This window comes from Vicia villosa, linkage group LG5 (assembly GCF_029867415.1).
Source record: "Vicia villosa cultivar HV-30 ecotype Madison, WI linkage group LG5, Vvil1.0, whole genome shotgun sequence".
In the NCBI taxonomy this organism is placed as follows: domain Eukaryota; kingdom Viridiplantae; phylum Streptophyta; class Magnoliopsida; order Fabales; family Fabaceae; genus Vicia; species Vicia villosa.
Genome location: NC_081184.1, coordinates 47688551 through 47702740, shown reverse-complemented (window position 1 = coordinate 47702740; position 14190 = coordinate 47688551).

Genomic DNA, 14190 nt, shown 5'->3' with positions numbered 1-14190 from the left:
TTCTCTAAATGAAATACAATTTTTGAATATTTAGAGAATGCACATCGAGGCCTACGCCACAATCGTTTCTCTAAATAACGGTTAAGAAATACACCGAGGCCTACGCCTCAATCATTTCTCTTCCGCTGAGTGGGAAAGAACATACATCGGGGCCTACGCCCCAATCATTTCTTTCACACTAAAAAAAGGCATTTAGCATGATTCGCGTCGTCCTTTATTAATGTTTTAAAGTTGAAAAGGAAAAGAAGGAAAACTAGCCTAAAGTGATCAACTAGTCTAATGTTATGATTATAGGTCCTAAATCTTAAAGGAAGCATACAAGTGAAGTTATAATCACAAGCAAAAATCAATATAGACAATGATACAAAATTACACGCAAGCATGAAATAACAAGTCAAAAATATAGAACAAAATGGACTAAAGATACTATTATTTTTATTGATTTTTTATGGAAGAAAATTACCAATTAGATGAACCAAAATTAAATCCTAAAAATGATCTAAACAATAAGGAAATTTTATTGGTTTTATAGTTTTTAGAACTTAAAAATAATAGAAGAAAATTCTAATTCTAACTAGTAAATCTACAATACATGAACCTGGGGTTGCAATAACTAGATTAGGTCTGTGAACAAGTAAGAATGGCGCAGGGCCCATTGAATTAGCCCAGCAGGGTTTTTGTTAGTTGTGTTCAGCAAAAATGATGTCACGGGCCAAGTGGGTGTAAAAATGAACTCGGTGAACATGGCCCAACCCTGATTGTGTCTTGATCCATTTTATTTTCAGAATTAATAAAATAAATTAATAAAAAGAAAAATAAAAGGAAAATAGAATTGGGATTTAGGGTTAAGAACTGTGACCTTCGACCTTCTCTTGAACGAGTTTCGACGGCGGCACCGGAGCGAGATTCTCTCTCCGATCAAAGTCCGGCCACCGCAAACTTTTCCTCGCACGTATCTCATCTCTTTCGGCTTACTCAGCACCTTTCTCGTCTCATCTCCAATGAAACCCTCGGAATTCACCGTGAACAAGAGCAAAGTGACCTCCATTCATCTCCTTCGTTTCTCCTCTTCATTTTGTATTTGCGTTGGTGACGAAGAATCTTGAAGAGTTGGTCGAAGATCGAAGGAGCGTTGAAGATTCGTTGTTGATGGTGGTTTGATGAATGAATCACAGGGAGAGAAACGAGGTTGAATTGTTGTGATGAATAATCCGATGCAGATTGAAGGCGTGATGGATTGAATATTGAGATTGCAAAGTGGATCCGAAGCGGTGGAGCTGTTCTTGAAGATCGTTGAAGGAGAGCAAGGTTGATAACGAAAATTGTTGTAACGAATCCCCTAGATTGTACAGGTTCCTTTTTCTGTTAATCCTTCCTCTCTATTTTCTTCTTCTTCTTGCTGCGATTTTTTTTGATTTTGTCGATTCTTTACTTCTGTGTGCGTGAGTTATTGAGTCGTTGTTGATAAAGATTAGGAATTGATGATGATGAGGATTGATGATATGTGAAGGGATTGAAGAAGATGAATGAGTCGCAGAGGGGAATAGTGATGGTCGAATCAATGGAAGAGCAGAGGGAGGTTCTGTATGGAGTTGAAGGTGTATTGGAGAAGGGTGAAATGAAGTGAAGATCGTGATCAAGTGGAGGCAAAGTGGTTATGAAGAATGGTGAAGCGTTGCAGAGGGAGAATGAATCGGGAGATGGTGAAGATGGAAGTGAATGGTCCAGAGCTGATTCTGAAGAAGAATTCAAGTTATACAGAAGTTGAATCTCAAGGTCAGTCCTTCACTGATTTTTTTTGTTATCAATTTATTGCAATTCTGTTAGGTAGTTATTCTGTTGGTCAGTTAGTTATGAAGTGGTTAGGGAAGTTAGGGAATGGTTTGAAAGTTAGTTAGGTGTTACAAATGTTAGAAGGTTAGGAACTGGTTTGAAAACAGTTAGGAGGTTATGGCGAATTGGTTATTTGATAGTTATCAGGGCCAAAAGTTTGTTACATCTCTATTATAGGTGGTTAGAGCTGTTAGGGGTTTTGTTGGTATGTAACTGTTTTCTGTTATTTTGTTAATTCAGTTGGAGGGTGGTTAAATTCTGTTATCAATCAGTAGGTTAGTTATGAACTGAAATATATATTGATTTGGGTCCTGAATCTTCTGCTGGTATGAATATGGTTTGATGTGTGTGACTTATGTGTATTGTTCCTACAGGGCAGTGGATGTATATAGCAAGGTGTTGTGGATTGGCATATGGAGAGGACCTTTGGAGCGTGGATAATTTCAACGTGAAGGACACAAAACTTAGGACCGATCTCTTTTCCCTTTTTTGAGGTCTTTGATGTGAGATCTTTTTGTAAAGAGGGACTGTTTTGTAAAGATATAGTGGCATGAAGTTAAACCTTTGTAATTTAGTCCTTTGATAAAAATGATTGTAGCTATCCCTCTTTGTAATTTTACTTCTGACTTTGAATGAAATTGTAATGTACTTCACAAATGGCCTCTTTTTTTCTTTTCAAATCATTCAAAATTGAAATTCTGATGGTGGATGAATTTGAATCTTAAAGCTTGTGTATCAAAACCATATAAATGAATCTTCCATATTTCAGCAAGCTTGATATAATTTTTGACACGTCATGAGCTTAAGAACTTAAATCTAATCACTTAACCTTGATCAAAAATTTGAATTTATGAAGTCACATAATCCACTTCAAATTCAAATCAAATTGCATTCTTGATGAACCCCTATCTTCAGTCTCCAGTTCATGTTAGCTTGCATTACAAACATCGAATTATAAACAAATGAGAGAACAAATGGTTGCCTTGATCATAATGATTATATCATACCACTTCTTGTACCATGACTTTAATTAATGAATTGACGACCTCAAGTGTCATGAATAAGGAACCTCAACTGTCTTTCCCTTGATGAGGTCTGATAGAGGAAGCCCTTGTAACTGAGGGGTAAAGAAGCCCATGATGAATGACCATATAAAGATCCTAGCTTCTCAGATCCTTGATCCCATGCAAAGTATTGATTGATGAATGTATGAGTGTTAATGACCTAAAATGTAAGTGCAGCTGAAATGAAGAACATAAACCAGTTAGAGGTAAAATTAGATGGGCAAATTTTAGGGTGCAACAGCTGCCCCTATTTAATCGTCTTAAACTTGAAGGAGAGATTGGCGTTAGCCTTTCGAGCAATCAAGGTAGAAGAAGATTAAATACCAAGTGAACCTGAAAATTTGCTTGATGAGAGATAGGATCCACTGGGGAAAAGACGGTGTCAACTCTACTGAGGAAGAATGTATCAATTCTGGATTGAACAAATTAACTCTGGGTTAGAAATGAAATGGAATTCAACTCTGGGTTGAAGAAGGATAGCGGGTCAACTCTGGGTCGAAGAATAAAGGGGAAGTCAACTCTGGGTTGGACAAGATGTAAACATCAACTCTGGGTTGAGAATAGAAAGGGAAATCAGTATTAATAGGACAAGATATAGGCATCAACTCTGGGTTGAGAAAGAAGGAAAGAAAATCAACTCTGGGTTGAAAACAAGAGATAGACATCAACTCTGGGTTGAGAGAAAGTAATTCAACTCTGGGTTAGAAATGAAATAGAACTCAACTTTGGGCTGAAGAAGAAAAGTGGGTCGACTCTGGGTCGAAGAATGAAGGGAAGTCAACTCTGGGTTGGATAAGGGATTGGATAATAACTATGGGTTGAAAGAGGAAAGATGAACAATTAGAAATAACCGTCAACTCTGGGTTGAGTGGGAAAGACAAGAGATAACCGTCAACTCTGGGTTGAAAAAAAGGGAACCGTCAACTCTGGGTTGAGTGGGAAAGAAAACAAGATAACCGTCAACTCTGGGTTGAGTGGGAAAGAGAATCAATTCTGGATTGAATAAAAAAATGATTGTCAACTCTGGGTTGAAAAAGTAAAGGATCAACTCTGGGTTGAAAAAGGATAACCGTCAACTCTGGGTTGAGTGGGAAAAGAGAAGTCAATTCTGGATTGAACAAAGGATGACCGTCAACTCTGGGTCGAGTGGGAAATGACAAAAGGTAACCGTCAACTCTGGGTTTAGTGGGACACAAAATAAGGGATGACCGTCAACTCTGGGTTGAGTGGGAAACAAAAAGTCAATTCTGGATTGAATAAAGGATAACCGTCAACTCTGAGTTGAGTGGGAAAATACAAGGAGACAACCGTCAACTCTGGGCTGAGTGGGAAAAGATACAAGGTGACCGTCAACTCTGGGTTGAGTGGGAATAGGATAATCAATTCTGGATTGAATAGAGGATGACCGTCAACTCTGGGTTGAGTGGGAAAGAAATAAGATAACCGTCAACTCTGGGTTGAGTGGGAAAAGACAAAAGATAACCGTCAACTCTGGGTTGAGTGGGAAAAAGGATAAAGGATAACCGTCAACTCTGGGTTGAGTGGGAAGGAAGAATAAAAGATAACCGTCAACTCTGGGTTGAGTGGGGAGAAGGATAAAGGATAACCGTCAACTCTGGGTTGAGTGGGAAAGAAATAAGATAACCGTCAACTCTGGGTTGAGTGGGAAAAGACAAAAGATAACCGTCAACTCTGGGTTGAGTGGGAAAAAGGATAAAGGATAACCGTCAACTCTGGGTTGAGTGGGAAGGAAGAATAAAAGATAACCGTCAACTCTGGGTTGAGTGGGGAGAAGGATAAAGGATAACCGTCAACTCTGGGTTGAGTGGGAAAAAGGATAAAGGATAATCGTCAACTCTGGGTTGAGTGGGAAGGAAGAATAAAAGATAACCGTCAACTCTGGGTTGAGTGGGGAAAAGGATAAAGGATAACCGTCAACTCTGGGTTGAGTGGGAAGGAAGAATAAAAGATAACCGTCAACTCTGGGTTGAGTGGGAAAGAAAGACAAGGATCAACTCTGGGTTGAATAAAAGATAACCGTCAACTCTGGGTTGAGCGGGAAAAAGCAAGAGATAACCATCAACTCTGGGTTGAGTGGGAAGAGACAAGGATCAACTCTGGGTTGAATAAAAGATAACCGTCAACTCTGGGTTGAGTGGGGAAGAGAAATCAATTCTGGATTGAATAAGGGATAACCATCAACTCTGGGTTGAGAGGGGAAAAGGATAAAGAATAACCATCAACTCTGGGTTGAGTGGGAAAAGACAAGGAATCAACTCTGGGTTGAGTAAAAGATAAGCGTCAACTCTGGGTTGAGCGGGAAAAGAAAAGAGACAACCGTCAACTCTGGGTTGAGTGGGAGGAGATAATTAACTCGGTTAAAAGATGGAGGGAAAGTCAACTCTGGGTTGAACTCAAAAACATCAACTCTGGGTTGAAGAAAAATGACCATGATTGGCTCTGGGAGATGACACCACAATGGTAACTCTGAGTGATCCAGTGGAATATCGATTGATTGCTTGTAGGGACCTCATCTGATGAGTAACTTGGCTTATGCTTCATATGCAATGTATGATTTATTTGTGCACTTCTGGAGATGCAATGCTATGGATTCTATATGCAGTGTACTGATTGATCAGGGTTTCTGCTTTGTATGGAATAGATTGGATGGAGTTTAGAAACTCTTTTTGAGATTCAAGGTGAGGTGGATGCCCCTGCTTTATTGATGATTGGATCATGTGGGTGAAATGATAATGGAAATGCAATGATTATGCATGATGTATGTATGATTATGAATGAAATGATTGCTTCCGGGATACAAGGAGTGGGTGGAGTGTGCCCTTGCGGAAAAGTCATTGCTTGCAAAATGGTTGGTGAAGGTGAGGTGTTTGGCTTGACCCCTCGACACTTGTCTCGATATCTGACACTTGATTGAAGATGAAGAAAAAGTTGTTACTAGTTTGCCCCAGCTCGTAAGATCTCTTGAGATAGGACTTTGATAATGCTTGAATCATGGAGATTTGCAATGGTCTGCCCCAGTGTTGATCATGGAATGGATGCCCCAGATTGAAAGGGATTGTTCCACCAGATGGATGCTTCAGGTATTTGCTTTGTGGGTGACCAACCTTTGCCTTTGTAAGATTACTCGATGGAATTTCAATGTTGAACTTTCCTTGGTATCAAGTACTTACTTTCTGATTAGAGACAATTCTGTTTTGAAAAGGATAATGAGAATGGAATGCACATGTTAATCTCAAAAGAAAAGTTTTATTTGTCAAAATGTTGCACTGATACTAATACAAGTGACAAGCAACGTTAGGAGTCAATTTGTCATGATTTTACAGTTTGTATGCTTTCGGAACGAACCCTGCTTCAATTAGGACTTTTGAGGGTTGTAACGTGGCCGGGTTCACGGTTTAAGAAACAAAGGATAAAGGCTCAAGTTCTACTTAACCCACCCCTTCTTCGTGATGTTCTCCAGTCCTACGTTCAGCTAGTTCGACACGAGTATTCGCCTTTCAGGAAGGATTGTGATGGATGAGGATCCTTTATGGCTTTGATGGAGGTGGCAGTCACCCTTTGGTGCTTTTGTTGATGATTATAACAACTTGTCCCTTGGAGGATTTTTGTTCTTGTTCTTTTCTTTTGCTTTCCCTAACTTTTGCCTGGACAGAAAGTTTCTTTTGATTTTGGTTTTCGTTGTCCAGCGGGATATGCCCTAATTTTTGCCTAAGTCAATTGCTTCAAAGCTTTTTCTTTTTTCTTTTGACTTAGCGGGCTATTGTTTCTTTTTTTATCATGATTCATAACTTTCTTTTCATTCTTTTTTTGTCTCGTTCGGGAACAAGTTGTATGACTTTGATGATTGACTTGTTGAAAAAGTTGTGACTGCCTTTTTCTCAATGAATGAGAGACATCCATTGTGGATTGTGCTCTTCTTCTTTTGTTGTGAGAGATGGAATATGGTGGATCCTCGGATGGAATACCTGCAAGTTGAGCGCTCAGTCGCACTAGCTGAAGACTACCCTGCCCCTGGTTAAAATTGAGGGTTTTGTATTTTTGAAAAGAAACTACTACTCCTTAGGCTCAAAGGGGTTGACGAAGGTTTCACTCCCTTATAACTCCGGTGTTTAGGAATTGAAACAATGCCTGTACATCGTCAGCAGGACCTTTGTTCCAAAAGCATACAATTAGTGATTCATGTGTTTTTGATTTTTCATCATTCTCCTTTTTTAGTTGCTTAAGACAAATGAGTGAAGTATCAATGAACATAATGACAAAGATGAAATGATTTGAGAAAAACATGTATGTTACATTATTTTTATTTATTCAAACAAAATGAGTTTCTTACAATGAGAAGTACTTGATAACAACAAAAGTAATACAATTGAAAGTACTTTGAAGTAATCTAGACAATGGCAGGCTTGGTCTTATTTTGATGCAAATGAAATGTTCTCTGACAAACACAAAGTCTTTAGGCTCCAATGGTGGAAGGTACCCTCATGAGGAGGCATGATTCTCTGATAGTAGCTTGATCTTGTTTATAATCCCCCATGATTCTTTGTTCTGTGAGCTTTTGTCAGATATCGGTGTGGAGGAATCGTTTTGACTGATCTGATGGAGAGGAAGAGTGTAAGAGTCCTTGGTAACCATGGATGCAAATGCATGAATGCACAAATGTTAATGGAGATGCAACATAAATCAGGATCAAGGCCTCTTGGACAACAACTTCTCATGGCCAATAAGATATGGTCGAATCCTCCAGATTCAGAGGTTCGACGTTGCTTTGATAAATAACTTGTGCATAAGTCAAGGATGGTCAAACCCTCCAGATTCAGAGGTTCGACGTTGATTCTGAATACCCTCTGCATAAGTCACATAAGGTCAAACCTCCAGATTCAGAGGTTCGACGTTGATTATGATAGATAACTGATGTATAGCTTCTGTATAAGTCAAATGTCCCAGGATCAAAGGTTCGATGCCTTTTTAAATACCAGGAGAACCAATAGTCACCAACAGGACATGAATAGTCACCAACAAAACCGAGTCACCAACGGTACCTGTCATGTATATCCCTCCCCACTCACGGGTGTAGTCTAGGTCAGGGTAGGTCAAAATGGCAACCAGCGTTATCAGTTCTCCTGAGATACCACCATTGTTGCATCTACATGCCAACGATGATACCCCATTTGAACCTCGACTGGGCGTGGGTCTCATGATCGCACTAGACAAGACCTGACATCTCATCGGCGTCATGACTATCCACTCTATCCTAGGTATCCTATGTGTCAACTCTGGCCTGGGTATTGGGCCTTTTACCTCAAATCAGTAACATCCCATCCCAACAGAACAGCATAATAATAATCATAGTATAGGAAAATAAAATGCGATGCATAAAGAAAATAAAGCAATAAAGCAATAAAGTAATAAAGCAATAAAGCAATAAATAAACACCCAAAGAAAAGAAAACAAACACAAGCTAGGATCGACTCGCTAAGAATGGACCAGCACAGGTCTATCACATCCCCAGCAGAGTCGCCAGCTGTCGCACGCTCGCGAAATATGAACAGAGTCGCCACCAATATATTTATCCCAAAGGGAAAGGAATATCAGAAAACCTACAAAGGAACAGGGTCTTGCGACCAGAGAATCAAGGTACGGGAGTCGGTTACGCAAGGGGAAGGTGCTAGCACCCCTCACGCCCATCGTACTCGATGGTATCCACCTATGTTTGTTGCTATCTAAAGGGTGTATAAATCTAAAGCTTAATGCAAAGGGAATGCATGCAAAAGAAAGAAAAGAAACACGGGGAAAATAAGGGTTATAAATAGTTGTGCTCGCTTAGGCCCCGCGACCTAATGCCTACGTATCCTTTTCAGGAATCAGAGCGCCGTAGTTCGGCTCTTTAGTTTTTGTTTGTTTTTGTGTTTTTTAGTGGACGAAGTTACATTCGCACTCCGCTGCTCGACCTCTGGAGTCTTAAGCTGGGAATAGAGCGGAAGTAACGTGTCCGATTAGGAGAAAGAATGCCCTGAAGGCAAGAGAAAGAATGCCTCAGAGGCAGGAGAGAAAAGAGATTGGTTTGTGTCTTTTATATGTGATTCCATGATGGACGAAAACCTACTACAAGGCATCGCATCACTTCCTCACTTTGATTAGCTCTGAGCCTTTATTAGATATTTTGAAGTGTTTTTGGTTAGGTGTCTTTTAAGGGAAATTAATTTGTGACTTGAATCATGCCATAAAAAAGGAGTTTTTTGAATATTTAGAGAATGCACATCGAGGCCTACGCCACAATCGTTTCCCTAAATGAAATACAGTTTTTGAATAATTAGAGAATGCACATCGAGGCCTACGCCACAATCGTTTCTCTAAATGAAATACAATTTTTGAATATTTAGAGAATGCACATCGAGGCCTACGCCACAATCGTTTCTCTAAATAACGGTTAAGAAATACACCGAGGCCTACGCCTCAATCATTTCTCTTCCGCTGAGTGGGAAAGAACATACATCGGGGCCTACGCCCCAATCATTTCTTTCACACTAAAAAAAGGCATTTAGCATGATTCGCGTCGTCCTTTATTAATGTTTTAAAGTTGAAAAGGAAAAGAAGGAAAACTAGCCTAAAGTGATCAACTAGTCTAATGTTATGATTATAGGTCCTAAATCTTAAAGGAAGCATACAAGTGAAGTTATAATCACAAGCAAAAATCAATATAGACAATGATACAAAATTACACGCAAGCATGAAATAACAAGTCAAAAATATAGAACAAAATGGACTAAAGATACTATTATTTTTATTGATTTTTTATGGAAGAAAATTACCAATTAGATGAACCAAAATTAAATCCTAAAAATGATCTAAACAATAAGGAAATTTTATTGGTTTTATAGTTTTTAGAACTTAAAAATAATAGAAGAAAATTCTAATTCTAACTAGTAAATCTACAATACATGAACCTGGGGTTGCAATAACTAGATTAGGTCTGTGAACAAGTAAGAATGGCGCAGGGCCCATTGAATTAGCCCAGCAGGGTTTTTGTTAGTTGTGTTCAGCAAAAATGATGTCACGGGCCAAGTGGGTGTAAAAATGAACTCGGTGAACATGGCCCAACCCTGATTGTGTCTTGATCCATTTTATTTTCAGAATTAATAAAATAAATTAATAAAAAGAAAAATAAAAGGAAAATAGAATTGGGATTTAGGGTTAAGAACTGTGACCTTCGACCTTCTCTTGAACGAGTTTCGACGGCGGCACCGGAGCGAGATTCTCTCTCCGATCAAAGTCCGGCCACCGCAAACTTTTCCTCGCACGTATCTCATCTCTTTCGGCTTACTCAGCACCTTTCTCGTCTCATCTCCAATGAAACCCTCGGAATTCACCGTGAACAAGAGCAAAGTGACCTCCATTCATCTCCTTCGTTTCTCCTCTTCATTTTGTATTTGCGTTGGTGACGAAGAATCTTGAAGAGTTGGTCGAAGATCGAAGGAGCGTTGAAGATTCGTTGTTGATGGTGGTTTGATGAATGAATCACAGGGAGAGAAACGAGGTTGAATTGTTGTGATGAATAATCCGATGCAGATTGAAGGCGTGATGGATTGAATATTGAGATTGCAAAGTGGATCCGAAGCGGTGGAGCTGTTCTTGAAGATCGTTGAAGGAGAGCAAGGTTGATAACGAAAATTGTTGTAACGAATCCCCTAGATTGTACAGGTTCCTTTTTCTGTTAATCCTTCCTCTCTATTTTCTTCTTCTTCTTGCTGCGATTTTTTTTGATTTTGTCGATTCTTTACTTCTGTGTGCGTGAGTTATTGAGTCGTTGTTGATAAAGATTAGGAATTGATGATGATGAGGATTGATGATATGTGAAGGGATTGAAGAAGATGAATGAGTCGCAGAGGGGAATAGTGATGGTCGAATCAATGGAAGAGCAGAGGGAGGTTCTGTATGGAGTTGAAGGTGTATTGGAGAAGGGTGAAATGAAGTGAAGATCGTGATCAAGTGGAGGCAAAGTGGTTATGAAGAATGGTGAAGCGTTGCAGAGGGAGAATGAATCGGGAGATGGTGAAGATGGAAGTGAATGGTCCAGAGCTGATTCTGAAGAAGAATTCAAGTTATACAGAAGTTGAATCTCAAGGTCAGTCCTTCACTGATTTTTTTTGTTATCAATTTATTGCAATTCTGTTAGGTAGTTATTCTGTTGGTCAGTTAGTTATGAAGTGGTTAGGGAAGTTAGGGAATGGTTTGAAAGTTAGTTAGGTGTTACAAATGTTAGAAGGTTAGGAACTGGTTTGAAAACAGTTAGGAGGTTATGGCGAATTGGTTATTTGATAGTTATCAGGGCCAAAAGTTTGTTACATCTCTATTATAGGTGGTTAGAGCTGTTAGGGGTTTTGTTGGTATGTAACTGTTTTCTGTTATTTTGTTAATTCAGTTGGAGGGTGGTTAAATTCTGTTATCAATCAGTAGGTTAGTTATGAACTGAAATATATATTGATTTGGGTCCTGAATCTTCTGCTGGTATGAATATGGTTTGATGTGTGTGACTTATGTGTATTGTTCCTACAGGGCAGTGGATGTATATAGCAAGGTGTTGTGGATTGGCATATGGAGAGGACCTTTGGAGCGTGGATAATTTCAACGTGAAGGACACAAAACTTAGGACCGATCTCTTTTCCCTTTTTTGAGGTCTTTGATGTGAGATCTTTTTGTAAAGAGGGACTGTTTTGTAAAGATATAGTGGCATGAAGTTAAACCTTTGTAATTTAGTCCTTTGATAAAAATGATTGTAGCTATCCCTCTTTGTAATTTTACTTCTGACTTTGAATGAAATTGTAATGTACTTCACAAATGGCCTCTTTTTTTCTTTTCAAATCATTCAAAATTGAAATTCTGATGGTGGATGAATTTGAATCTTAAAGCTTGTGTATCAAAACCATATAAATGAATCTTCCATATTTCAGCAAGCTTGATATAATTTTTGACACGTCATGAGCTTAAGAACTTAAATCTAATCACTTAACCTTGATCAAAAATTTGAATTTATGAAGTCACATAATCCACTTCAAATTCAAATCAAATTGCATTCTTGATGAACCCCTATCTTCAGTCTCCAGTTCATGTTAGCTTGCATTACAAACATCGAATTATAAACAAATGAGAGAACAAATGGTTGCCTTGATCATAATGATTATATCATACCACTTCTTGTACCATGACTTTAATTAATGAATTGACGACCTCAAGTGTCATGAATAAGGAACCTCAACTGTCTTTCCCTTGATGAGGTCTGATAGAGGAAGCCCTTGTAACTGAGGGGTAAAGAAGCCCATGATGAATGACCATATAAAGATCCTAGCTTCTCAGATCCTTGATCCCATGCAAAGTATTGATTGATGAATGTATGAGTGTTAATGACCTAAAATGTAAGTGCAGCTGAAATGAAGAACATAAACCAGTTAGAGGTAAAATTAGATGGGCAAATTTTAGGGTGCAACAAGTTCAATCGAACGTGTCGGGTTTGGGGATTTTGTTAGGTTTTGATAAACCTTCATAATTTTGCATGATTTGGATAATAACCATGATATATGTTGTTATTTGATGTTTAAAACTTGTTTGAAATGTGTTACAGTGCAAAATTTGGTGATGTTTGTGTGTAATATTCGTGTGTGGACGAATTGGTTAAAATGGGAAAAGTATTTTGCTGTTAAAACTATGAATTTTGCTGTGCAGGTACGTAGGAACCGGTTCCTGTGTGGGAGGAACCGGGTTCCCATTATAAAAACAGAGGCGTGGGAATTCTGGGTTGCTGGGAACCAGTTCCCAGATAGAGACAACCCGATTCCCCATAGTAAAAATCAGAGACGAGTTATGGGAAGCAGCCAGGAACCGGTTCCTGTGTGGGAGGAACCGGGTTCTACTGTGTGTTTTTGGAAAATTGTTTTCACCTTAAAAACCCATAACTTTTGATCCGAGTGTCTGATTTAAGTGTCGTTTGGGGCATTGCGAAGCTGATTTACTAGTTTATATGATGAATGGGTGAAATGGACGTGAAGTCCGAGTTTTATATCTTGTTTATATTATTTATTGGGTGATGTCTTACATTGTATGCGTGTGATATATTTGTATGAATGCTAAAACATATGCATGCTTATTGGTGATGAATTGGTGATTGATAATGAGACGATGTATTACATCAGATTGGTGATGTTGTAAGCATTTTATACGTTGCATTCATTCGCATACATTTTGGTGATGGATCCCGGTGATGTTGTGGATCAAAATTATGGGCATAATTCCCATTGTGAGGAATTTGTGCTAGTTGGACTGTATCTTGGTGATGAAAAAGATCAGTTGGATGGGTTTAGCCCATGTATGGTACCACATGCATAGTGTCAGTCCATTCATGTGCATTATAGCATGATATAACTAAATGATTGTGTAATGTGATAGGTGATACGTGTGAATTGATTCAGCTTGTTGTAATAATTCCGAATACATGTATGGTTGAGTGGATAATAATTGCTATGATATTTTATTGCTTATGACTTCATAATGCTTATTAATTCGAATGAAACTCACCCTTACTTTGATGATTTCAGATTAAGGAGTAGCGGCATCTTGATTGGGTGAGGATAGCTCATAGGCTAGTCCGTAGTTCGTGTCGAGTCATGCTCTGATTTGTAACATTGGGATCGATAGTCTTAGAGTTACCTGTGATACACTGTTTTACCATTATTGGATTATGTACCGTTGATGTTATTGGAGATGTTTTATAACACTGTTGAATGAGTTCCGCTGTGCTAAACATATGTTTGATTTTTTTGGGATTATTCCTAATAAAGCATGACAAACGACTTAGAGTTTTCTTTATTTTATTAATTGTAACATCCTTGATGTATGATTACTCTGATTATTACCGTATTTTCTGCGGGGGTTTTAGAAGGGTGTTACAATAGTGGTATCAGAGCATAGTCGGTCGTTAGAGTCAGAGTCTTAGTGTCAGTATTCCCTTGTATGCGACTAGTGTAAGGTAGACACTGTCGATACTTTTGTTCTAACGAGATTTTTTTGTGAATTAGCAGAACAATAGCTGAAAGAGGTGGAAGGAACGATGACGCTATTGAAGAGGCTCTGGGCATGATTGCTTGTGTACTGGGAGGGAATGCCAATGGAGCAGGGATTGGTGCTGACAGGCAGTTGAACAGCTTTCAGAGGAACAACCCTCCATTGTTCAAAGGCACCCATGATCCTGATGGTGCTCAGAAATGGTTGAAGGAGATCGAGA